Source organism: Miscanthus floridulus, chromosome 17 (genome assembly GCF_019320115.1).
Source record: "Miscanthus floridulus cultivar M001 chromosome 17, ASM1932011v1, whole genome shotgun sequence".
Lineage (NCBI taxonomy): Eukaryota > Viridiplantae > Streptophyta > Magnoliopsida > Poales > Poaceae > Miscanthus > Miscanthus floridulus.
The window spans coordinates 12,286,816-12,314,708 of NC_089596.1; positions in this window are offsets into that span (position 1 = coordinate 12,286,816).

The window sequence follows — 27,893 nt, forward strand, 5'->3', positions numbered from 1 at the left end:
GGACCCGGTGACATACAAAGACTTCATATCGATTCTCAAGACGTATACATATCGACAATCCTCATTAGCTTATATGTTTGTATACATACTTGTAAAGTTCACTTTTGGATATTAACAAGTTGTATTTGCTAAAATAATTCGAACAGGGCATTTAGGTTCAATGTCACTAAACATCACGGAAGGCATGATCCAGTAAGTAAGGAAAAGCTGGCTATAAAAACACTATGTGCGGTAAGTGTAACTTATTTCTTCAGTACTCCATTACATGGTTGTCAAAAGCATTACTAAACATTTCCATATGCAAAACACACAGTGTCCAAAGCAGAAGCCTGGGAGTGTACATTGTGGATACTATATATGTTTTATGATGAGTAACACCGGTGCCTACAGGAGACACCTCTTAAGGGTAAGTTTGAACCTCTTCACCCGTAGTATAAAAACTTCGTACATGGTATGAAATACTAAACCGAAACTTGTTCTCTTGTAGTGGAAAGAAGAGAAAGAAATGAAAAGAGACCTATACAAGGATGACCAACTCTTAGAGCTCGTTGGCGACCTTTGCAACTTCATATTGGACCAGATTGTATACGTCAAAGGCACATACCATGACCGAGAGTCTGACTTAGGTAGAAATCCTCAGTACCAACACCTTCGTGAGACTGAAAGGCTAGCTCTAGGACGTTGATAACAATGTGTATGGAATTTAACATTGGTTTTACCTTGTGAATTATGTCTATTTAATGATAGATTGTATATATTCTTGTGAATTGGACTTGTGCTTGTAGTTTATATAATACTCTTGTGCTTGTAGTTTATATAATACTCTTGAGCGAACGCGGTTCGGAACGTTGGTCGCGAGGCGTTCGGCGGGACGTTGAGTGAATGCGGTTCGGAACGTTGATTGCTCACTCGCAACGCGAACGCGGGAATACGCGGAAACAAACAGGGCAGTTCTGGTCGAATTTAAATTGTAAATTTGAATTTTTTTTATGGGAAAACGTACTGTAGGGACGGTTTTAGATTGAACCGCCCCTACAAACAGTATTATAGGGGCTACAAATCGATTTGTAGAGGCGGTAACCCTTTATGTAGTAGTGGACGGCCCGTATGTCTCCAGCGGTGGCGCAAGGTGGTGGTTGGGAAATCCAGGGTGCCCGGAGGGCACCTGAATAATGTACGGCGGCTCCACCACCGAGGCCGCCGGACGCGGAGGAGGAGGAGGCGACGACGCTTGCCCCATATTCTGTGGCGGAGGATAGCTGACCACGGGACCCCAAGGCCTCGGAGGAGGGTCGGAGAAGGGTGTGGGTAGATCAACGATGCTTCCACCCAACGGGCGCGCCGCCCACACTGTCGAGGACAGCATCAGCGCCGGCAGCAGGAGGAGGAGCACGGCGATCACAGGTGCTGTTGTGGAGGCCCTTTGCACCGCCATTGTCGGAGCTAGCAGAGCAGCTACCTGTTGCCTGTGGGTGGCTGAGCTTCCCTGGATCGATCGGTCGTTCTTGGATCTGTCGCAGACTCGCAGCGTTTTCTATATATAGCGTGCACTCAGTAGATGGCTCCGGTGCAGTGCGTTTGCTACTGACCTAAAAATAGTGATCTTTTATTAATCCATCTCAGAAAAATAGCTACCTTAAAAAATTGCTATATTTCAGGTATCTTAATCTTACAAAACTAATTAGTATATAATTAAAAGGATATAATTCACAATTTTTTCTACACTTCTCCTATACTTCAGGTGCATTAATTTTTCTTGTTGTTTTACTTAACATGCAATTTGTCATTGTTTGACTATATAAACAACATTATAAATTATTTCTTGTGAGTTGTGTATTTAGTTGTATGTAAGATTATCATCTAAAATCAACTTAAAATTCAGACACCATACCAGAAATATAGAAAAAAAATTCTATCGGTAATGTTCGGAAGCGGGCGTCCGCTAGCCCAGATGCCCATGTTGGTGGGCCCCGATGACCAAAAGGCTCCGCAGTTTCTGAAAAAAAAAACTGACGTAGCGCCGCGACTGCGCTCCGCCACGTCTCTCGCCCGCCCTCCTCTCCACCGCGCCTCCCACTGTCTTTCCTCTCCACCGCCGCCGCACCATCACCGCAGCAGCATGCTCCCCCGCGACCACATAGCCACTGTCGCCTCACCGCACGAGGCCACACCCGCCCGACTACTGCTGTCGCCTCCACTGCGGGCAGGGCACCGCTCACCAGTAGGGATGGCAACGGGGCGGATTCGGATGGGGTGGAGTCTTTATGCACCCGAACCCGAAATCGAAATCCTAAACCGCACAGAACACCGTTTCGGGTGATAATCCGCCCCCAAAACCAAACCCGCGAATACCCGAAACCCGAATGGATACCCAAAACCCGCGTTGTATGGCAACATAGTAAGACCAATAAGGACTTTCTATAAACATATGCATGATATATATACACATATTCACATGTGTAAATAAGAGGCAACAAATAATCAATATTTTCATGAGTCAATTTAGAATAAATTTGATAATCTAAGTAAACAAGTTATTATTAGCATATTACAAAACATGAGTTTTAATTCCGAATGATTTGTTTTGGATATGCATTGGATATCCATGGGTGGAAAACCAAACCTGAAATCGAACCCGATAGGTTTCGGGGCCCCGAACCCGAGAATGATGGGTGAGAAATCATCCCCGAACCCGAACCCATGAAACCCGAAACCCGTGGATATCCAATCCGAAACCGCCCCATTGCCATACTTACTCACCGGGGGCCACGCAGTCGCCTGCCCGCTGCCATCCTTCTTCTCCACCACGACTGCACAGCCGGATCCTGCTGTGTAGTTCTCCGTTCGCCCGTCTGCCTGCCAGGTTTTGCTGAAAGCACAAGTTGCAAGTATATGTTTTAAATGTTTCAGAGGTATGTTGCAAGTGTTTCATATAGATGTTGCAAAAGTAGATCGGGTTTGCATGTTGCAATCGCTATACACTCATTTTGCAAGTGTCTATTCCAAATGTTACACCTATTTTTTCAGACGTATGTTGCAAGTGTGTTTATCTGTATGTTGCATATGTTTTTACACATATGTTGTAAGTGTTTTATCTGGATATTGTATATATTTTGCAATGATTTTTAAGTGTTTTTAGGTGTTTTTGCAAGTGTTTCAGACATACGTTGAAAGTGTTACAGCTATTTCAGACATATGTTGCATGTGTTTTATTTGGATGTTGCAAAAGTAGATCTCATGTTGCACATGTTACAATGGGACCCACATGCTGCAGATGTTGGGGTGCCGCCGAGCGGGCGTAGATGTTTCCGCGTGCGACTGTAGGCACGGGCAGGCGACGTCCGGGTGGCATGGGCCCCGTGTCGGCACACGAAACGGCGTGAAAAATGGACTGCAAGCGCTGGCGTCCGTCTGGCCGTTAGCAGTGCCGTTTTTCTATAGCAAAATTATGATGAAATTATATGTTGTTTATTTAAATAGTAGTGAAAAAATGAAACATCTGACCCGTAAAAAGTGGTTGATAAAAAAAAGATGGATCGGAACTTGGAAGAGCAGTGCATGGGGCTTGAGACTTCCGATCGACCTACGTACACTTCGGTGAAAACATCATCACAATTTTACATGGGTTCTACTTTTGACGTTTATTTCTCCGATCATCAAGAACGTACGTAACGTATTTATTTATATAAATGGTATATAGCTATATATATTATACACAACAAAAAAACAACTTATTCGTCACAAGATGAAAGCAAGCACATTTCGTCGACACCGGCGCTAGTAGTAGGCAGACGGCTGTGGTTGCTTCACTGGGTTGGGTGACGGAGGATGGGTCGGCGCTGGAGGAACAGGAAATCGCCTCGCCGCCGTCGTGGTCGTCGTTGGTGGTGGCGGGGGCCTGATGATTATGAGATCGTGGGGGAAGCGAGGGGGAGGAGGGGAGGCGGCGATCCTTCCAGCGGCCAGACGCAGGCGCGCCGCCGACACTGATGCCGTGGAGGAGAGCAGGAGACAGCAGACGAGGAGCGCCGCCGCGATGGCAGGCGTCTTCGTGGCCGGCGTTTCCTTCTTCTTGTGCCCCGCCATGATATTGTCGTAGGTAGTAGATACTAGCTAGAGAGATGATATTGCAACGTGAATTAAAGGGTGAGAGCATTTGGCCTTATACATGATGCTCTTGTCCTCCTAAGGACTTATCTATATAGGATCACCTAGTACTTACAGTACAACCATGAGTGCTATATGGCTCTGGCTTTAGTCAAATACGAGGACATTTTCTAGTTTGTTAGTGGTTACCCGAAAGGGCGCAAAAGGGGTGTGACGAGATGGGTATAGGACATCCTCTGTTCTTATGAGTATAGCCGAGAAGGAATTGTGCCATTCGAAAGGGGGGTTCCTACACCATTTTGCCACGGAAACCTAGCGGCCCTAACTTTTTAGACGAACCTTTAAAAGACTTCATAGTGAACCTTGCAGATCTTTCTTGGTAGTGGTTCAAGAGATTAGCTACCTCGGGCAAAAGGGTAAATCACGGCTCATGGGTAAAGATGTACAATCTCTGCAGAATGTTAAAAACTGTTATAATAGCCGTGCTTACGGACACGAGCGGCCTGGACTCCTTATGGAATAATGACAAATGATCGACAATGTTTTTAAATGCTATCTCATTATTCATGTTATCAGTTTCATGTGATTAATTGGGGCATTGCTAAACTTGTTGCTACTAATGCTAAAATTTGACTCATTAAAAAGCTAATTGCAGTAAATCCGTGTCTCAACCTTTTTGAGCCTCGTGAACCTCATGTTATATTTGTTAAGTACGAGTTGTACTTATGCTTGTTTATTTTTATTATTTGGACAAAAATCCCGAATGGGTAACAAATTATGGCACTTATTATGAGTTTGCTGAGGATTAATAGACTTGTGGTTCACCAGTCAACCGTTCCTGTGGCGCTTGGAGGCCTCACATGAAGATTAGATTTGAGTTTATGCTACTTTGATAATTTATTTGTTCCAATGTATGATTATCATTCGATATGTAATAAACTCTGAGCTTGATACAATGTAATTTGTCATCTTATATGTGTGATTGATTCCTAGGCACAAATAGGATTCTTCATCTGGTTTTGTCTTTAAAATCGGGTGTGACAATTTAGGTATCAAAATATGTGCTGCAAGATTTGTAAAAGTCAATAGAAAAATAGTGTCCCACACTTTGTCACGTAGTAGGGCTTGCGTGAGGCTTGATGTTGGAAGTTCAAATCTATAGCCGCGCGTTTCTCTTATAATATAAAAAATACTTTTTATGGTTGTTTTTCAATTTTTTTCAAAAAATATTTTCCTAGATACGGACCATGTTGCCAAAAAAATGACTTGCAAAGGCAGTCCCGGCCATGACCTGTCTACGACTTCTCGCAGGCCTATTAGTGATAGGCGTTGTTTGTTTGTAGTCAGTTTGCAAGAAACTAGAGGATCTTACAACACAAGGTCGAGATGGAGGTTATCTGAAGGTTATTGTAGGCCACTTCGGTTACATTTGCGTACAGAAGAGAATCATTCCTTGACCATCTGCATGAACTCAATGAAAATAAACAACCCAGATGCTCTTATTATTTAGGTTCCAGCTTATAAGTTACACCCACTAGTACAGAGATGGGCTTTACTCCCGGTGGGGAACCCCCTCTAGTCCCGGTTCCCCACCCGGGAGTAAGCATCCGGGACTAAAGGGTCTACCTTTAGTCCCGGGTCAGAAACCGGGACTAAACCTTTAGTCCCGGTGCGTAACATCAACCGGGACTAAAGGTCCTCCCAGCTTTAAAAAATAATGCCTCCCACCGTTGCGTCCCGTGAGATTCGAACCCAAGACCTCATGCATTGCCTCGCGCGTAGCTTACCACCCCACCTACACAACACATTTAATAATGGATGTGATGCTTCCCTTTTGAACTAACCCATCGGGGGACCTTTAGTCCCGGTGCGTAACACCAACCGGGACTAAAGGTCCTTTAGTCCGGGTTGGTGTTACCAACCGGGACTAAAGGGTCTACCTTTAGTCCCGGTTGGTGTTACCAACCGGGACTAAAGGTTTGAGGACTTTTAGCCGTTGGGCAGGGACCTTTTGTCCCGGTTGGAGACACCAACCGGGACTAAAGGTCTCTCTAGTCCCGGGCGCAAAAAATGCCGGGACTAGAGCCCATTTTTGCATCGGATAAAAGGTCTGTTTTCTACTCATCCTTGTGTATTCATCCCTCCATTACCAACAAGCTTTTCATTCACACTGAGCACATGATTACTATGGTCGATCATTTCCTCCATGGATGGTGGCTTGCTTGGTCCAGAGGGTGGTATTCTCCTCCATGGTGGTGTGGACGGTGACCTTCTATGCCCAGAGGGTGGTGACTTTCTATGCCCAGAAGGTGGTGATTTGCTAGGCCCACAGGGTGGTATCCTCCATTGTGGTGGCATCTCCACCAAGGGTGGCGGATGGCTAGGCCCGGAGGGTGGTACTCTTCCTCGTGGTAGCAGATCCCCAACCCCGTCAGGTGGCATCGCCACCATGGAAGGAGGCTTCCTAGGTCCGACAGGTGGTATTAAACAAGGTGGTGGCATCGCCACCAAGGGCGGTGGATGGCTAGGCCCAGAGGGTGGTACTCTCCCTCGTGGCAGCAAATCCCCAACCATGCCAGGTGGCATTGCCGAGTCATCGTATGGCTGTGCATCTGCCTCCATCATCAAAAGTGTGGTCAGTAGTGTCATTGCCACCACGACCACAATTGGTGATGTGGTCGCTCTGATGATATTATTCTTGCTGCTAGCCATGGCTAGCTTGTGAATTTTTTCTTCTCTTTTTGTGGATCTATGTGGATGGGAGGGTATTGTGGTGGATGGAAGTTGGGCCCCTCTATATGTAGTCGAGCCTGGCTTGTAAATAAGGCATGCATATGGAAATCAATCGAACTAGTGGAATGCTTTTATTTGTCCCTCACATATGTTTGGCTCGCATTTATAGTTTCTTGTATTTATCAAATATATATATATATATATATGCTCAGATGGAAAACTTCTATTGCACTACTGAATATTTTTAGCTTGCATTTATAGCTTCCTTAGCTTTTCAGAAGTACGTTCAAATAGAAGACCGATTTTGGAATTTGTTTAGTGCATCTTTGTGTTTCGCCACCTTTTTTGTTTCTTAATTAGTCCTTACTAAATTCTCTCTATCTTTGAGACATAACATCAACTCTTCATTTACTACTAGTTTTGTATAACTCAATATATCAATATGTTATAATTCTGCCAATTGTAATTATAAGTCCCTTTCAGCCAATTGGGACTTCTATGCCCGCTCTAAATTTTTTCTTCCCTTTGGTGCCCTTTCTGTCAGTTGGCATTAGCTTTTAAAGCGGGTATAGGAGCCCAAACCATTATTTCGAGGGCACAGAAGGGGCAACCACTTTTTCTAGGGGTACTTAGGGAATTCTCTCTATAGAAATAAGTTTTACTGGCGGTAGTTTTTGTATCTTTATTTACAGGCGGTTTTGTGAACCACCAGCATGAAAGATAATGAGTGCCCTTTTTGTCAGCTGGCCATTAACTTTTAAAGCGGGCGTAGGAGTCCGAATGATTATTTCGAGGGCACAGAAGGGACAACCACTTTTTCTAGGGGTACATAGGGAATTCTCTCTATAGAAATGGGTTTTACTGGCGGTATATACAGGCGGTTTTGTGAACCACCGGCATGAAAGATAATGAAAATGATGATGTTCCATTGGCATATGCTCGAGAACTGCTAGTGTAGATCTATTTACACCGGTTATTATTGGCATTACAATGCCGCTTGTGTAAACAAATTACATTGGCGAAATACTTAGGTTAACCGCTAGTGCTAATGTTTATATGGGTGGTTTGTGTAACAAAGTTGCCTGTGTTAATTAATATCTAGAGGCGGCTCAATAACGTTAATCATCTGAAAAAGATATTTAAAAAAATGAAATGTTCACTACTACTGAAATGGTATTCAGATGCGGCCATTTTGGATTTCTAGAGTTGGGCACGGCTTCCGTCGCTATTAATTAGCGATTTTCCAAAGGTAGGAGCCATGGCTGCCTCTGTTAATTAACTAAGACGGACGCCCAAGAATAACTTTGTTAATGGTATTAACAGAGGAATCACCTTAAGACGTTCGCCTCTGTTAACTCTTAACAGATGTAGACATAACTAAAACGGTCGTCTCTGTTAATGCTTTGTAGATTTGAATTATTTGGAGGTTTCCTGTCAGTAGTAAGAAATACAACAATCATATATCTATTTCGCGTGCTTAATTTATCTGATCACAAGCATAATAAAACTAAAAGAAATATTCTGCCTCATCAACAAATTAAATCCGGTCTATCTCGTCCTAACATTCCTATGAATCAATGAATAGTTACTCGGCGCCGACGGCCCGTATGTCTCCGGCGGTGGCGCATGGTGGTGGTAGGGAAATCCAGGGCGGCCGGAGGGCGCCTGAATAATGTACGGCGGCTCCACCATTGAGGCCGCCGGACGCGGAGGAGGAGGAGGCGACGACGCTTGCCCCATATTCTGCGGCGGAGGATAGCTGACCACGGGACCCCAAGGCCTCGGAGGAGGGTCGGAGAAGGGTGTGGGTAGTTCGACGATGCTTCCACCCAACGGGCGCGCCGCCCACGCTGTCGAGGACAGCATCAGAGCCGGCAGCAGGAGGAGGAGCGCGGCGATCACAGGTGCCGTCGTGGAGGCCCTTTGCACCGCCATTGTCGGAGCTAGCAGAGCAGCTACCTGTGGCCTGTGGGTGGCTGAGCTTCTCTGGATCGATCGGTCGTTCTTGGATCTGTCGCAGACTCGCAGCGTTTTCTATATATAGCGTGCACTCAGTAGATGGCTCCGGTGCAGTGCGTTTGCTACTGACCTAAAAATAGTGATATTTTATTAATCCATCTCAGAAAAATAGCGACCTTAAAAAACTTTGCTATATTTCAGGTATCTTAATCTTACAAAACTAATTAGTATATAATGAAAAGGATATAATTCACAATTTTTTCTACACTTCTCCTATACTTCAGGTGCATTAATTTTTCTTGTTGTTTTACTTAATATGCAATTTGTCATTGTTTGACTATATAAACAACATTATAAATTATTTCTTGTGAGTTGTGTATTTAGTTGTATGTAAGATTATCATCTAAAATCAACTTAAAATTCAGACACCATACCAGAAATATAGAAAAAAATTTCTATTGGTAATGTTCGGAAGCGGGTGTCCGCCAGACCGGATGCCCATGTTGGTGGGCCCCAACGACCAAAAGGCTCCGCAGTTTCTGAAAAAAACTGACGTAGCGCCGCGACTACGCTCCGTCACGTCTCTCGCCCGCCCTCCTCTCCACCGCGCCTCCCTCTGTCTTTCCTCTCCACCGTCGCTGCACCATCACCGCAGTGGCATGCTCCCCCGCGATCACACAGCCGCTGTCGCCTCACTGCACGAGGCAACACCCGCCTGACTACTACTGCCGCCTCCACCATGGGCAGGGCACCGCTCACCGGTAGGGATGGCAATGGGGTGGATTCGGATCGGGTGGAGTCTTTATGCACCCGAACCCAAAATCAAAACCCTAAACCGCACAGAACACCCTTTTCGGGTGATAATCCGCCCCCAAAACCAAACCCGCGAATACCCGAAACCCGAATGGATACCCGGAACCCGCTTTGTATGGCAACATAGTAAGACCAATAAGGACTTTCTATAAACATATGCATGATATATATACACTTATTCACATATATAAATAAGAGGCAACAAATAATAAATATTTTCATGAGTCAATTTAGAATAAATTTGATAATCTAAGTAAACAAGTTATTATTAGCATATTATAAAACATGAGTTTTAATTCTGAATGATTTATTTCGGATATGCATTGGATATCCATGGGTGGAAAACCAAACATGAAACCGAACCCGATAGGTTTCGGGGCCCCAAACCCAAGAAGCGTGGGTGAGAAACCATCCCCGAACCCGAACCCGTGAGACCCGAAACCCGCGGATATCCGATCCGAAACCGGCCCATTGCCATACTTACTCATCGGGGGCCACGCAGCCGCCTGCCTGCTGCCATCCTTCTTCTCCACCACGATTGTATAGCCGGATCCTACTGTGTAGTTCTCCGTTCGCCCGCCTGCCTGCCAGGTTTTGCTGAAAGCGCATGTTGCAAGCATATGTTTCAAATATTTTAGAGATATGTTGCAAGTGTTTCATATAGATGTTGCCAAAGTAGATCGGGTTTGCATATGTTGCAATGGCTATGCACGTATTTTGCAAGTGTTTATTGCAAATGTTACACCTATTTTTTCAGACTATGTTGCAAGTGTGTTTATCTGGATGTTGCATATGTTTTGACACATATGTTGCAAGTGTTTTATCTGGATATTGTATCTATTTTGCAATAATTTTCAAGTGTTTTCAGGTGTTTTTGTAAGTGTTTCAGACGTATGTTGCAAGTGTTACAGCTATTTCGGAAATATGTTGCATGTGTTTTATTTGGATGTTGCAAAAGTAGATCTCATGTTGCATATGTTACAATGGGACCCACACGCTGCAGATGTTGGGGTGCCGCCGAGCAGGCGTAGATGTTCCCGCGTGCGACTGCAGGCACAGGCAGGCAACGTCCGGGTGGCATGGGCCCCGTGTCGGCGCGCGAAACGGCTTGAAAAACGGACTTCAGGCGCTGGCGTCCGTCTGGGCGTTAGCAGTGCCGTTTTTCTATAGCAAAATTATGATGAAATTATATGTTGTTTATTTAAATAGTAGTGAAAAAAATGAAACACCTGACCCGTAAAAAGTGATTGATAAAAAAAAGATGGATCGGAACTTGGAAGAGCAGTGCATGGGGCTTGAGACTTCCGATCGACCTACGTACACTTCGGTGAAAACATCATCACAATTTTACATGGGTTCTACTTTTGACGTTTATTTCTCCAATCATCAAGAACGTACGTAACGTATTTATTTATATATATGGTATATAGCTATATATATTATACACAACAAAAAAACAACTTATTCGTCACAAGATGAAAGCAAGCACATTTCGTCGACACCGGCGCTAGTAGTAGGCAGACGGATGTGGTTGCTTCACTGGGTTGGGTGACGGAGGATGGGTCGGCGCTGGAGGAACAGGAAATCGCCTCGCCGCCGTCGTGGTCGTCGTCGGCGGGGGCGGGGGCCCGATGATTATGAGATCGTGGGGGAAGTGAGGGGGAGGAGGGGAGGCGGCGATCCTTCCGACGGCCAGACGCAGGCGCGCCGCCGACACTGACGCCGTGGAGGAGAGCAGGAGGCAGCAGACGAGGAGCGCCGCCGCGATGGCAGGCGTCTTGGTGACCGGCGTTTCCTTCTTCATGTGCCCCGCCTTGATATTGTCGTAGGTAGTAGATACTAGCTAGAGAGATGATATTGCAATTTGCAAATCTCGTGCATGGGGCACTATATATAGGGTGGAACTCGATCGTCTGAAAGCTGGAGACAGGTGTGCGCTATGCGAGCGATCACAGCAGTAACTCTCGGAGGAATTGATCATTGATATCATTTGCCATATGTATATGCAATAATTAATAAGGGCGCGATAATGACGACATGGAACGTTTCATCGAGCACGGATTTGCCTCGCTTAAACGATTTTTTTTGTTTTTTTTATAATTTTCCATTTAGATGGAACGGTAGATTTAGCAAATGGCAGGAAGATTTCAGAATGAAATTATAATGCGAGCAATATTTCATATCTCCGTGACAAGTATTCATAAATCATTGAGTAATTTGATCGACATTTAATACTCAGATTATAAACAAAATTGATTTTCACATGCTCCCTATTTTTTAGGCAAAGGTGGCGCTCTATCAAAAATCACCTATAAATAAAATTCGTTCTAGAGATTGTCCGCTAGAAATGGCCTCTATATTAAGACGCGATTGATAGTACCAACATTATCTAGAAATCTCAGAAATCTCATTTCAAAGGCGGTAATTTTTTTTTCCAACCACTTCCAAAAACAAAGGCATTTGTAGAGGTGGTTGAAAACATCACATACCTTTAGAAATCGATTTCTAGATGCGGTTTCGCAATGTAGCTCGCCTAAAAAATAAGAGCAATACATAAAATTTATAACTTTTTCAAATCAGTCGGTTGAAAGCAAACTTATCAAAATTGTAGAACTCGGAAATATCTGTAATTTTGTAGCTAACGAATTTTTCATTTAAAACTACTTAGTATCTTGAAGTTAAGTTGTAAGTTCCCAAATTTTGAAATCTAGTATTTTGAATTTTTAAACAACAGAGAGGCACGCTATATGTTCAATGAGATCTAAAATTTTATAGTTTGATCCTTCTTCATTTAAAATCATTTAGCTATTGAAATATGCACTGCAAGATTTCCGAAAGTTAATAGAAAAAACAGCATCCCACACTTGGTCACAAGTGGCCCCACTACGTATTGGTATAGGGAGGCTTACGCGAGGCTTGAGTTTGGGAGTTCAAATCTATAGCGGCATATGTGTGTATTTTACACGAAAATCACATGAATTTTATGATTTGCAACGTGTGGTTACATTGTTTTTTTTTTTTTTGAAAGATCTGGTAGTCCGGCTTGGCATTAAATAAGAAGGGTTCCAGAATTCAACGTCTTACAAGCGCGAGAGGCGCTGCCTCCCGCAGTAGACCGCTGCACGAGGTTTAGGAGAAACTGTGCTAATTACTCACTAAGGGATGAGCTACCAAAAGGGGGCTAAGGCCTCGTTTAGATGCATTTCAAATTCCAAGTTTTTTCACTCTCTCTCCATCACATTAATTTTTAGCCACTTGCATGGAGTATTAAATGTAGGTAAAAAAAATAACTAATTACACAGTTTAGTTACAAATCACGAGATGAATCTTTTGAGTCTAGTTGGTCCACGATTGGATAATATTTGTCAAATAAGACGAAAGTGGTACTATTCACCGGGTTCACTTTTTTTCGCAATCTAAACGAGGCCTAAGTACTTCCCCTCCCACCAAGGCCCAAGTGGAGCATCCTTCACAGTTTTCCACGACCAGGGACTGTGCAGACTTCCAAGTGTTCCTAAAGATTACAGCATTGTTTCTAGATGCACCAGTGTTAGGATTGACAGCGTGTCTGTTTGCTTCGTACTAACAGGTGTTATATGGCGAGGAACCAGCCCTCCATGTCTACAACATCCGTACACCTTGATGTGTGCAGATTGTGGCACTTGCTCCAGATGACATCATTTGGCCAGCAAACCGAGTAACATTCGCTACCTCTGGAGTTTCAACAACCATACACCTTTCCCAACGTCATCTCTGGCAACAGTACGTTCTACCAAGTGTTTCACCATGAACTTTTAGCTGATCTTACCACCAAGCCCCAAACAGCACATGACACTGGAAAATAAACATTATCTAGAAGACCGGCCGGCGGTGGCACAAATCTAGGATACATGGATAACTAATCCAAGTGCAACATCCTCAGCCTTAGTCACAGCACCATCATGGGATCTCTATCTCGGCCAACCCCGACGCAGCTGCCATTATTGCAGCTAGGGCCTTGGAGAGCTTCCTGTTGCCCATCTTCATCGCAGCCTTTATTGCCTTGATTGCCTACTCGGGGTCTTGTCCAAACATGTCAACGAACTCTGTGACTGCTGCATCCGGCGCCAGCGACTGCCCGTTGATGAAGTTCAACTCACGATAAGCTTGCGCTGCGTCACCGGCACGTACAGGGGATGGACGACAGGCGGCGAGATGCAGACTGGAGCGGGTGGAGGCCTGTGTCCTCCTGCGACCTCTGGTACCGGCAGGCTGGCCTGCCGTGGTGGTGAGGCTGGCCTCAGAATTGAAGCACCGGCTCAGGATCATTTCTGAACATCGGTTACGCTGCTTCCCTGGTGCATTTCTCCTAGTATATAAAAAAGTACTATTTTTATGGCTGCTTTTCATTTTCGGAAAATGATTTTCCTAGAGACGGACCTGTTGCCAACTACATTTAGGAAATTGACCTCCAGAGACAGTACCAAACATGACCTGTCTATGAATTATTCCTCGACAAAATAAATCTAGTCTTGCCCTATTTCCTCTGAAGAATCAATTACTTGCATTGGCGCCGACGGCCAGCATGTCTGCTGGGTTGGCGCACACTGGTGGTATATCGAAATGCAGGGCGGCCAGAGGACTTAGGATTATTCTCTCTGGATCTGCATCATATCCAACGCTGCATGCCACATGCGGATTGTTATATATAGCGTGGACTCGATAGATGGGTCGTGACTCGTGAGTCCACTTGCTGCTACCCTAAAAACAGTGATGTCTATATCTTCCTATGGAAAGGTCATGACAACTTTACATGCATGGTTATACTTAACACACACATAAACAAACAAGAATGTAACGTTTTCATATATGACTATAATATAAAATCGAAAAAAGTATTTGTCAAAATGAAAGCAAGCATCTTTAGTGGGCAGTGACGACTAGTGGTAGGCATGTGCACACTATGGCAGAATCCCAAACTTCATCACAGAGGAGAAAATCCTCCGCCTGTGATGTGACAGCATCGTAAATGTGTTTCTGCCTGTTTGTGATGATAACCCGTCTATGATTGCTGTCATCACAGACAGATATCTAACCCGTCTGTGAAGACAGTTAAACAATTGCCTATGATTAATACATCACAGACAGTGTAATGACCCGTTATTTGGGATGATCATCACAAACGGGTAAAAACCTGTTTCTCTCATATCTAGAGGTGAAATGGGTCAGGATAAATCCCATTCCATTCCACCCGATTTCTACATTTAACCTATTTCAATCCGTATTGACGGTCATTCCAACCATTTTTTTATTTTTTCATTTTTGTAAATTTGAAAACAAGATGAAAACAATATAGCTTTTTTCCAACCATTTTAGCTTTTTTCGTTTTTTTTTGCCAGCATATCCTGCTTTTACCCGAATAGGACATCCATTTTATGAAGTGCAATAATGCAGTATAGTCGGTCAAGCCACATCGGAGTAGCCTTGTCTAAGGCAGACTAGTGATTGGCTTGTGGTATAAATTAGAATATTTATCTGTTGGCAATGTTGCCTTGCCAGGTTGGTTAGGTTAGTACGTCGAGTCATGATGAACTGTATCTTGACCGTTCCGACACTTTTTCGTTTGAATTGATCCATTTTTTTATTTCTGGTGAATCACCATTTTAATTCTCGTTTCCAGCCATCCTTGATTTTAATTTTGTTTCCGTGATAAAATGTGAATGTGAAAACGGGAGAGGGTTTATCCTGGCTGATCCCGTCCATTTTCATCCCTAGTGATGCCACAGTTCATCATAGATTCCAACACTCAAACGGCTGCTTCACCCGTATAGTTAATACTCTTCTGTGTTAACACTCTAATGTAATCTATATCGTAGATGGGGCTTTATAACGTCCCATCTGTGTTTTGTTTATTTCATAGCCGGTCGCTATAAGACACGTATGTGGGCAGCCTCTATGTCAGATGTAGTCTTTTTATAATCCCCGTCTGTGACGATCGGAGGTCACATAATGATGACCGCTTGATTAGAGACGTGGATTCTTTATTCATGTCTTTGATCAAGCGGAACTGCAAGCACCAATTATAATAATCAATTCACAGGCAATTTTCATAAATCATAAACAGTTCAATATATATCACTAGTACATTTTTTTTTGCAAAAGGTGGCACAAGCTGCCCAAGTGGTATTATTCTTTTTGGTGTTTGTGCAATATTTAAACATAATTGCTGCCTGTTCGGACCCCCCCCCCCCCCCTCCCATTGCCACCGGTATTGCCCCTCGGCAATGATGGGCATGGTTATCGGTTATCACTGCTGGTTCAGAACCGGCAGCGATAATATGCTATCACTGCTGGTTTGGCGTTTGACCCATGACGACGCCATGGTCACCTTCGGTTCAAAAGTTTTATCCAGCTTTGATCATTCTATAATCGTTATCTGTTTATAGCATGAACCTATGGTGATGAGCGTTTGGTCAGCACATGTCATTGGTACACTCAGGCGGTGATGAGTGTTTGATCAGTACCGGTCAGTGGTGCAATCCGGCGCTGATGCAAAAGTGTAGACCATTAGGTGATCGTTTCATCCGACAGTGATGACCGTTTTGTCAATATGTGGTAGTGATGACGATTAGTTCAAAGCCGGTAAACAATTTGATCCGGCATTGATGACCATGTTGTCATCACCGCCAGAATGTTTTTTCATCTGGCAATGATATTGCATTTTCACAAAATTTTGTTCAAATGAAGCTTAATAGCATATTCAACAAACCATGTACATCTTGACCAGGAACAAATTTAAGTTTTACAAGAGCAATCCAAGCTAACACAGAATATGAGGTAAAACATGACCGCTATGAGCAGATATAGTACCCAAGCTGCTCCTTTTGATTACATAATAATGTAGTGCTCTCTACACAGACTTACATAATGAATCAAAGTAGTTGTGCTTGATTCTAGTATGTGCCTCTACTCACTGCAACACAGAGTGAATATATATAATTAGTTTCAAACTGAATTCAAGGATGTGTATACAAGTGATTTGCTTGTTCAATTATCTCGTCAATGTTCACTATACCAAAACTAATTTGTAGCAACTCCAAAAGTGTCACTATAAGTCGTTATAGCGACTGATGATGTGTCGCTATAACGCTATGCCATTGCCATATGTTGCAGTAAGTGGCGTTAGTATAAACATATACCAACCGATAGGGTTTATACCTACTGATAGTTGGACACTAGTATTTATACTAACCAATGATATGTTACAAGGTTTAGCGACCAATGGTTGGATGATATAGATCTTTTTACCAACCAACAATCCATCGCTATGAACTAACATGATTATATAATTAATTTCACATTAACCATAATACCATATAATCTGAAGCTCATTCAACATTCATACAAGCTCACATTACACATCAACTATATATTTCACCACTACAGATTGACTTATCACTATCTCCACTTTCACTGTCGTAGCAATAGAAGCGGTTGTGTTTTACTTCCACCACCGGTTGGACCGATAGCGAGGTCTCTTGATGAAGGAAACTAGCAGTTGAAACTTCTACCACCTATGGGTTAATAGTGAAAGGGGACCGTGACGCCTAAGAGGGGGGGGGGGTGAATTAGTCAACTTAAAAGTCTAACTCTAAACTATGGCCTCTTCTTCTATTCTTAGCAAAACCTATGCAAAAAGATAGACTATCTAAATGTGCAACTATGGTTTTACTAGTGTGTTGCTATCTCTACCACAAAAAGAGTTATGCAAACGATGTAAATGCGGAAGCTAAAGAGTAGGGTAGAGATATGCAAACTCCCATCGACAACTCCGGTTTTTTTAATGAGGTATCGAGAAGCGCGCAAGCTTTCTCCTAGTCCTCGTTGGAGCCCCTCGCAAGAAATCTCTCGCAAGGGCCAAGCTCTCAGACGGGTAACTCCGTGGATAGCCTCGGGCCTTCCCCACGTGCAAGTGGGTCTCCGGTGTGCCTCTCCCGGACCGCTCCCCGCCATCTTCACTATCAAGCTTTCGGCCGAACCGCCGCGGGCCTTGTTCCCTTCGGTACACGGTGGCGGCCACACCACAAACGCGGTTGCTGTGATCTGGCAAGATTACAAGCCCCTCCGATGTACAACAATGATGCGCGCAAGCACCAAGTGGTAAGAGGTATGCAAACCTCACTAAACACTAGGCCTAAACCTAGAGCAAGCGTATAAGCGGTGGTCTAATCAACCTAAGCACTTCGCAAAGCACCTACACTAATCACCTAATGAATCACTAAGCACTATGCAAGTGGAGATTACTAAAATAGTGTGTCAACACCCTTGGTATGTTCCCTCAGCTCCACTACCGTCAAATGACCGGTTGGGGATCTATTTATAAGCCCCACTAAGAAAGTAGCCGTTGGGGAGAAACCCACTTTTCTGCTACTGATCGGACGCTGATCACGTCCTGACCGGATGCGTCCAGTCACTCACAACGGTCACTTGGTCTTCGGCGTGATCAACTAATCGGACACTGATGGTGTCCGGTCACATGCCACCGGACGCGTCCAGTCGCAACTGTGCCACTCTAGAACCTCTTTGGAAACGATTGGACACTGCACTTCGTGCATCCGGTCGTCCAGTCTGCTACGTCCGATCACGCTGAAAATACTACCGTGATGATGAATAGTGTCACCAGTGCGTCCGGTCACTTGCTTCGCTCAGCGTCCGGTCACGCTGAAAACACTACCGTGACAATGAACAGTGTCGCCGGTGCGTCCGGTCACTTGCTTCGCTCAGTGTCCGGTCATAGTTGCCGACGCCTGCTATTGCCTGGCACCTGATCGGAGCATTTGGTCACTCATAGGTCCACGTCCGGTCACCACTGCCGGGAACGTTTCTTCACGATATTGCATCTAGCTTGGTTCCAATCTTCGTTCTTGGACTTTGATTGACCTTGTATGTCTTCTATGCATCTTCACATGTCTTTCTTGAAGTGTTGATCATCGGATCATCACGTCGCCTTCGTCCAAGTCACGTTTTGCATCCTATTGAACTACAAAACAATTACTTGCAAATCCATTAGTCCAATTTGATTGTGTTGGTCATCAAACACCAAAATCCAAAGTAAATGGGCCTAGGGTCCATTTTCCTTACAATCTCACCCTTTTTGGTGATTGATGACAACATGACCAAAACAAGAAAATAAGAAAAAATTTGGAATTTAAAAAACTATTTACTTGCTAGGATGCAATGCAAAGGGCAAGGTTCTATGATGCTAAAAGACACCACATGTAAACATCTTTGGAAACTTATCTTGCCCTTGCAAATGTCCCTATGTGGCATTATGGATTTAAGCCTTCCCCTAACTCCATAATCCACTATCCTCCCTTTCTCGGACTATTACCACTTATAAATTATCATGATTGGGCTTGCTTTTGGTCCTACAAATTCTCCCCCTTTGGAATCAAACACCAAAAAGGAAGACATTAGTAGCACAAGGGAGGGTCAAACTTTGTGATCCTTTGTATGTGGTGGAATAGGTCACAAAATTTGACTCTCACATTACATGGACTAAGCTCCCCCTAAATATATGCATATATATGATGGAGAATATAGTTTTATGCATAATTGGCAAATTAATGCTCAAGGGAGTTTAATCTATATAATACATGGAGAAAGCATATAAATACTAAAGTGAAATCAACATGATAATATCGGTTTAGAAATACCACATGTGGAAACCAATTTGATTTATACCACTTGCAATAGGTGGTGGATATTTGAAGTATGATGCTTAACTCCGGGACTCCATTTTCTTTGCAATGAGACTACTGCACACATGATAAGCTTGAAAATGTGTTAGTCTCAAAGCATCCAATTTGTAGAGTAACCTCCCCCTAAATTTGTGCACATAAGTATTGAATACTTGTAGGAGATATGCACATTGATTTTAGAATAAAAAATACCACTTGAAAGGTGACATCACATGAATGTGAGAATCATTTTCGAAGGTGATATTTGGGAGAAATTAACTATAATTTGGACTTTGGCACATATTAGATGAACAATTGTAAGACAAGCTATGTGCCGTGCTCCTAAACAATTTAAACCATGTAGGTTTGCTCCAAGGGTTAAGAGTGAAACTGAGCAAGCCTACCATAAGATATACCTAGTGTATGCAAGACAAAAGATTAGACATGCAAATGCAAACCTAGGCATGAAAAGGAGCTAGATGCTAATTGAGATTGTAAGAAATTAAATCTAGTTACCTAACATGGGAAGGGGAATTTGGGTCCATAGTATTCACTAACCCACTTGGCAATTTCCTTGTCCATAATGATGCACCCCATGAAATGCACCCATACTTTGCCAAGTCTCCAAATTCCCCAAAGTCCATTCGAACTTCTCACTTCCCTTTTGGGATCCAAACCTTCTTGGTGCTCTTCATGTTGGAAATGATTTCCTTTGGCACCCAAATGCGTTTGGCCCCATTGTTGGCTTGCTTGTTCACCTTGATGGCCATCACCTTGTCATTCTTTTTCTTCTTCAAGAGATAAGGTGTGGAGGCCTTTTGTCCACCTTGTTGGTGTAGGTGTTGGAGAGCTTGGTTGTTTGCTTTTTATCTTTCTTATTTGCTCCTCCCCCATTTTTCACCCTGCACTCATAGGACTTGTGGCCTTCCATGTGACACACGTAGCAAACCATGGTTTGTCCTTCATCAAGCTTCTTCACTCCCTTGATGGCGTTATCTTGATGAAGGTGGACTTGATCCGTCTTGCCTTTCACTTGAGTCAAGTCCTAGGTGAGGAGAGCCACTTCTTGCTTGAGTTGCTCATTCTCCATTGCAACCTCTTGTGTGCATGTATCTACAACAACTTTCTCAACACAAACTTGGTTGCACAAGGGTAAGTCTAAACATAAATTATTGCAAGAAGTAGAGGCATACTTTTTAGGCATGTCAAAAATTGAACCTTTCTTTTTAGGTGCCTCGGTGGGGATAGAACCGATGGCTTCAAGATTAGCAACTTTATTAGTTAGCTCATCACAATATTTGCACATAGTTTCCATTTTAGCAAGCAAACTTTTATAAGCATCTTGTGAGCTAGCTTACTTTTTCTTTAATTTCTCATTTAATTACAAGTTGCTCATCATTGATTGTGCAATTATTTGTTGTTGCACTAGCCTCAAGTTGCTCAATTTTAGTAGATAGCTCCATATTAAGATTGGCAAAAGTTTCATATTGTTCAAGCAAAGTAGCATAAGCTTGTTGTGAGCTATCTAGTTTTTTTTTAATTTTTCAAGTTTCTTTTGTTGACTAGTGTAAACTTTAGCAAAGTTAAGATTTTCTTGCATAATTTCATCATAAGAAGGTAGCTCATCATTACTATCACTATTATCGTCACTATCACTAAGGATAGACTTTTTGTTACCTCGTGCCATAAGGCACACACGTGAGGTGCTTGATGATGAGTGCTTGTGCCCTCATCTCTTGTCATGGTATTCTTCTTCACTTGAAGAATCATCCCATGACCTTATTGATGTAAGGGCTTTGTCCTTGCATGCCTTCTTCTTTGTCTTGGGTGTGGGCTTGTTTGGACAAACTTCCACAAAGTGCCCCAACTCACCGCATCCATAGCATCCTTTCTTTCTTTGCTCATTTCTTTGATTGGTGAAGATGAAATCTTGAATTTGGATGGGCACACCCTTGACATTGAGCCTTTGGATCATCTTCTACACCTTGTTGATAAGTTTGATTGATTCTTCATCAAGGTTAGAGGTGGAGGAGGAAGATTGATCATCATCACTTGAATCTTCATCATCATCATCATCTTCACTTGAGGAGCTTGAGCTTGAGCTTGTTTCAACTTGCTTGCCCTTTATCTTCTTTTTCTCACTACATGCGAGAGCTTTGCCTTTGCTTGATGAAGATGCTTCTTCTTGACCCATCTTGCGTGACATTTCAAATGCCACAATCTTGCCAATAACTTTGGCTGGGGTCATGGTGCTCAAGTCCTCCATGTTATGAAGGATGGTGATGATGCTTGCATATTTCTTTTGTGGTAGCATGGAGATGATCTTCCTCATGATGTCCGCATCATCTAGCTTCATTAATCATATTGAATGGAGCTCATTGATAGTTAGATTCAAACAAGAATACATATCATGAACAAGCTCATCATCATTCATTTTAAAGGAATCATAATTTTGTTTAGCTAGACAATGTTTTTGCTCACGAACATTAGTTGTGCCGTCATGGAGCTCTTTGAATTTTAACCAAATTTCATGTGCCATATTTAAAGTGAACACTTGGTTAAACACATCCATGCTAAAATATTCAAACAAGCAATTTTTAGCTCTAGCATTGAAATGTATTTATTTTTCTTCACTTTTTGTGGGTTTATCGAGATTCTTAATGGGTTTCATCCCATCACGAGTGACTCTCCAAACACCCAAATCTATCACCTCAAGGTGACAAGCCATTCTAGCTTTATAGTAGGGAAAATTAGTGCTGTCAAAGTGCGGAGGCCTAGAGGTATCCATCCCAACCACTCTAAATAGCGTCGGCTCAACGGCGGTGAAGCCAAAGGTCCAAATTGAGTCAACCTGGCCTTGATACCAATTGAAAGGGGACCATGGTGCCTAAGAGGGGGGGATGAATTAGGCAACTTAAAAGTCTAGCTCTAAACTATGGCCTCTTCTATTCTTAGCAAAACCTATGCAAAAGATAAACTATCTAAATGTGCAACTATGGTTTTGCTAGTGTGTTGCTATCTCTACCACAAAAGGAGTTATGCAAACGATGTAAATGCAGAAGCTAAAGAGTAGGGTAGAGATATGCAAACTCCCGTCGACGACTTTGGTATTTTTATCGAGATATCAAGAAGAGCGCAAGCTTCCCCCTAGTCCTCGTTGGAGCCCCTCGCAAGGAATCCCTCGCAAGGGCCAAGCTCCTGGTCGGGTAACTCCGTGGATAGCCCCGGGCCTTTCCCACATGCAAGTGGGTCTCTGGTGTGCCTCTCCCAGACCGCTTCCCACCGTCTTCTATTCTTCGGTACACGGTGGCAGCCACACTACAAACGCGGTTGGTGTGATCTCTCAAGATTAGAAGCCCCTCCAATGTACAACAATGATGTGCATGAGCACCAAGTGGTAAGAGGTATGCAAACCTCACTAAACACTAGGCCTAAACCTAGAGCAAGCGCATAAGCGGTGGTCTAATCAACCTAAGCACTTCGCAAAGCACCTAAACTAATCACCTAATGAATCACTAAGCACTATACAAGTGGAGATCACTAAAATGGTGTATCAACACCCTTGGTATGTTCCCTCAGCTCCACTACCCTCAAATGACCAGTTGGGGGGTCAATTTACAAGCCCCACTGAGAAAGTAGCCATTGGGGATGAAACCCACTTTTCTGCTACTGACCAGACGCTGATCACGTCCTGACCGGACGCGTCCGGTCACTCACAACGATCACTTGGTCTTTGGTGCAAACTGATTGGACGTTGATGGTGTCCGGTCACATGTCACCGGACACGTCCGGTCACAACTGCGCCGCTCTAGAACCTCTCTAGAAACGATCAGACGCTGCACTTCATGCGTCCGGTCGTCTAGTCTGCTGCGTCCGATCACGCTGAAAACAATGCCATGACGATGAACAGTGTCACCGGTGTGTCCGGTCACTTGCTTCGCTCAGCGTCCGGTCATAGTTGTCGATGCCTATTGTTGCCTGGCACCTGATCAAAGCGTCTGCTCACTCATAGGGCCAGGTCCGGTCACCACTGTCAGGCTCATTTCTTCGCGATATTGGTCTGGCTTGGTTCCAATCTTCGTGCTTGGACTTTGCTTGACCTTGTATGTCTTCTATGCATCTTCACATGTCTTTCTTTAAGTGTTGATCATCGGATCATCACGTCGCCTTCGTCCAAGTCACGTTTTGCATCCTATTGAACTACAAAACAATTACTTGTAAATCCATTAGTCCAATTTAGTTGTGTTGGTCATCAAACTCCAAAATCCAAAGTAAACGGGCCTAGGGTCCATTTTCCTTACAAATAGTAGATGCGGCAGTGGTATTTTCTCCGTTGCATGAAAAGCCGAGCTGACTAGATAGGTGTTCTGGCCGTCGGCCCTACATGACCATTTGGTGTTCCGGCGGTAGTAAATTCAGCATGAGTTATTTCCCCATTTCCCAACTACCCACAACACAGTTGCATCACCATTCCACTTCTCCATCTTCAAAAGGTTGGCGCATTGTTCCTCTCTCCATTGCACGCCTCGCGCCGCACTACCGCCACCTCCCGTACGACCAGCGGATTTTTCCTCTCGCAATTTATGTGAACCATTGCACGCCTCGCGCCGCGCTGCTGCCAGATCCAAAGGCAAGGGTATGCTTTTGCACTTCATTGATGGATCTTTGTCGAATTATTTTCCTTTTTAGTGATCTCATTACTAAAGAAGCTCTCATCCTACCGCACAATGACGATCGCAGGCTCTTTGAAATGGAGGCAGCCCCCAACAATAGGAATGCACTGGCCAGCCTCACAGAGGATCTTGTTCTGGAGACCCTTCACTGCCTCCCCGCCCGCTCCTTGTTCTCCTACAAATGTGTATGTCACTCCTAGAAGCGCCTCATCTCCGAAAACCATCAGGTGCTGCCCCAGACTGTGGTCGGCTTCTTCTACGACAGTGAGAATGGAAATCAAAACTTCACCGGCGTCTCTGGTGTACGCCCCCTTCCTTTGAATTCTTGCCCTTCAACCTGACAATATAGCTGTCTCAGATTGCTGCAACAGCCTCATCCTATGATGGTGCCTTGGGGCTGATGGATACCGCTATGTCGTTTGTAATATAATGACCCAGAAGTTTAATATACTGTCACCTAGCACCCATCATGTTGGCCATTTTGTTGGTGAGGCTTGCTTGGGGTTCAATCTGACAGCCTCCTCGCACTTCCATGTGATTGAGTATGTGGATGTCGATGGTTTGTGTGCAGGTGTGGAGATCTACTCATATATAAACTGCAAAATATGGATCTATAAGGAATCTAAATGGAGCGAGGATACTGATGTGACATTTTACAGATTACCAAGTGTGTTTCTTAATAGGTGTCTGCACATTATGGGGCACTCTAGGAAGTACTCTATGATACTTGCTATGGATATGGAGGGAAACACATGGAAGAAAATTGATAGGCCTAGTGGTCTTCAACACTCCATGCATCAAGCTCAGGGTCACTTGTGTGTATGTACTATTGCTGGTCCCAATAATTCTAGGCTTTTAATCTGGATCCTTGAAGACTATGGTACTAATAATTGGATATTGAAGCATACGGTCAGCACGTAGATCCTGTTTGGAAGGATTAATATTAGATTTGGTTTCATGGATTGTGTTGTTGAGTACACAGTGATTACAGTTCACCCAGAATGGAATATGATTTTCTTTGCTGGGGAGGATGAAACAATCATCGCATATGACATGGACCGCAGAAGAGTTCATGTCATCCTTGCCTGTGTCTTTCGGTATGTTAGACGTAGCGTGTTCAACTGCAGACCATTCTATCTTTCTTATGTTCCCTTGTTCTTGAAATCATTAGCAGAGCAGTAAATAAAGCTACATTTGATGTATCTCTCTGTCGTGCATTTTAAATGGACCTTTTTTGTCTATGGATATGTTATTTCAGCTAAACTAGTGTGCCATCTTTTTTTTGCAAATTGAATTATTTATTTGGTGCACACATGCGTTACAGTGGTGTTATAATAACATTTCAACACCAATGGCTCCTTTGCTTGGCTTTTAATAAAGGGACGTGGTCACGTGTACTGTCTTTTGCTTGGCTTTCAATTTAATTCCTTACAAAAAATGTGACGCAAGACTTGATTGGATGAACTCTATTATGCGATGAATATAGAATTAGATATCAATTCTCGGTGGTGTGACAGCTCCCGTCACCGTTTCAAGCACTGATTCAGCGTTAGTAGCGCGAAGAGTACTGTAGTAGAACATTTATATTGATTTATAGAGTAGTTTCCTAACTAATTCATAGTAGAACACTTATATATTGAATTATGGAGTACTATAGTAGAACACTTATATTGAACAGTACTGTAGTACAACATTTATACAGAAAATCAAAACCTAACTAATAATCCACTCTCGCATGTAAAGAGTGAATTAGTTTCCTATTCCAATTGCCTTTTCGAACAAAATAATTTCGCGGCGAAGCCTACAGTCTACGCTGCAAAAAATAGAGTCCTTTCTTCCCATCCTTTTGGAATGCCACAGTTGCCGCCTGCGCATAGAAGATCGCCGCGTACCTATGCTAGTGGCGGAGGTGGCCACTTGTTGCGCCACCACGTCGTTTCGTGGATCAGTTTTGTGGCCGCCTCGCGGCACAGCCGACATCCCTTGTTGCTTAGACGCCTACTCATTGGTCCACCGCCACCACCCGTGATTCTTCCTCGCCCTTGACCTGTCTTATATACCACCTTGTAGTGTTGTCGTCACCAGCATCGCCATTGTGCCTATAGAGGAATATGGCAACTAGATAGGCCGCCACATTATGCGCGCCATCAGCGGCGCAGGTGAGATAGTCAAGGCAAGGCCGGGGGCTGTGGTTTCCGTGAATATGATTTGTATCCCAGTGAGCAAGCGAGCCTTCGGGTTGTCGACTTGAGTCAGTCTAGCAAGAAGAGTGAAGTAGTTGATGAGGTCGTTCAATGACCTCGGCCCGCGTCTGCACCGACCCACTACCACGCGGCGACCGATGGTGGGGTTGCCATAGATGTCGCGCATGGATGAGCACGTCGCCCATAGGCTGTGGAGGTAATCCATGGGCCGCTCTGAGGTTGCAGCGAGGTGGCTGGTGATCTCAATTTGCACCTCGACAGGGAGCGCCGTCAGCAACGTGGGGTGCCGCCTCACCGCCATGATTGCTGGCGTGGATGGAGGAATGACAAGTGGTCATCGGTGAGCAAGAGGGCAGGAGAGGCGTAGCGGTGTGACGTACATTGATTGAGGAGGAGTTTTTTTTGTGAAATTTAATTTGATTGGTTGAGGAGGAGTTATTGTGACGAACTTATTTCCTGGTTATTTAAAGAGTATCGTCCGGCCACGTAGTGCACTATGCCACTTGATCTTGGACGTTGGACGTGATCTCAATAGCATAGCCCACAACATCGTAGTTGGGTACATCGTCTTCTTACGTGTGAATCGCACTCCTAATCGATGACCATTGTGGCAGTTGCGTTTCCAATGTTTTAGAATGTTTTGGGTACGCTGCCAGGCCAAGCGACGTGAAATACGGGCCTTGGGAACTTGATGCTACCAAGCGAACAGTCACCATTAAATGGACGCATTGGGTACATAGCGAGGTGAATCGACAAGAAATATGGGCCTAGGGAAGTCGACGTTACCATGCAAATCATCGACATTGCTTCATATAAGAAGGGGGTGGGGTGTGTTGCTTTCTCCACTCTGAACTTGCAAAATTTTGCAGTTGATATTTCTCTTTCTTTCTTCAACTATCTTCGCAAGCATGGCAGGCCACAGTTACTCCGAGATTGAAAACTCATATTCAGATGAGTCTAAATTCAAAGAGAAGGAGAGCGAGATCCTACTCGTCCTCTCCAATGGAGGTGTCAGGTTTTGTGGTCGTGGCGAGGGCACCTTTGTGTGTCCTTTTTGCCTTAAAAAGAAAGTACCATCATGGAGTCTTTGTGAGTTGCTGTAGTACATGAATGGGAAGTCTCGAAGAGGTGAGGGGATCTCCAGGACAGAGCATTGTGCTTTGGCCAAGTATATCTTGAGCAACGATGCCATTGCCCACTACCGCGAGTTTGGTGGAGTTGGGGACTATGGCGGCAATGTCCGTGCATTTAGGCACGCAGCTGCTTGCATGTTCTGGTCAAGCAGGAGCTGGTGCAACTCGATGCTTTATTCATGGCCGATATAGAGAGACACCGGTGCCATCTCCCTTCTTCATGTTTCCTCGCCAACGTCGAGCTCCTCCTATCTACCAGCCCAAATTCACCACACCTGCTCGCCCACCATCTAATTAGCCATGCCCACAGCATCGCCTCATCCTCATGTGCCGCCTAAGCCCTCTCGCCTCATCTCTGGCCGTTGGAACCAGCCGCACGCCGCCGTCCTTCCTCACGGCTGCCCAGAGAGACACCACAAACCGCTCACCGTGGCCAGACACCTCTGGTTGTTCTCTCTCCCTTCTCTCTTTTGTTCCGTGCCCACCTTGGTCCCGTGAAGCTCTTCAACTTGATCATTGATTCATTCCCCATCAAGTTATGTCGGAACGCCA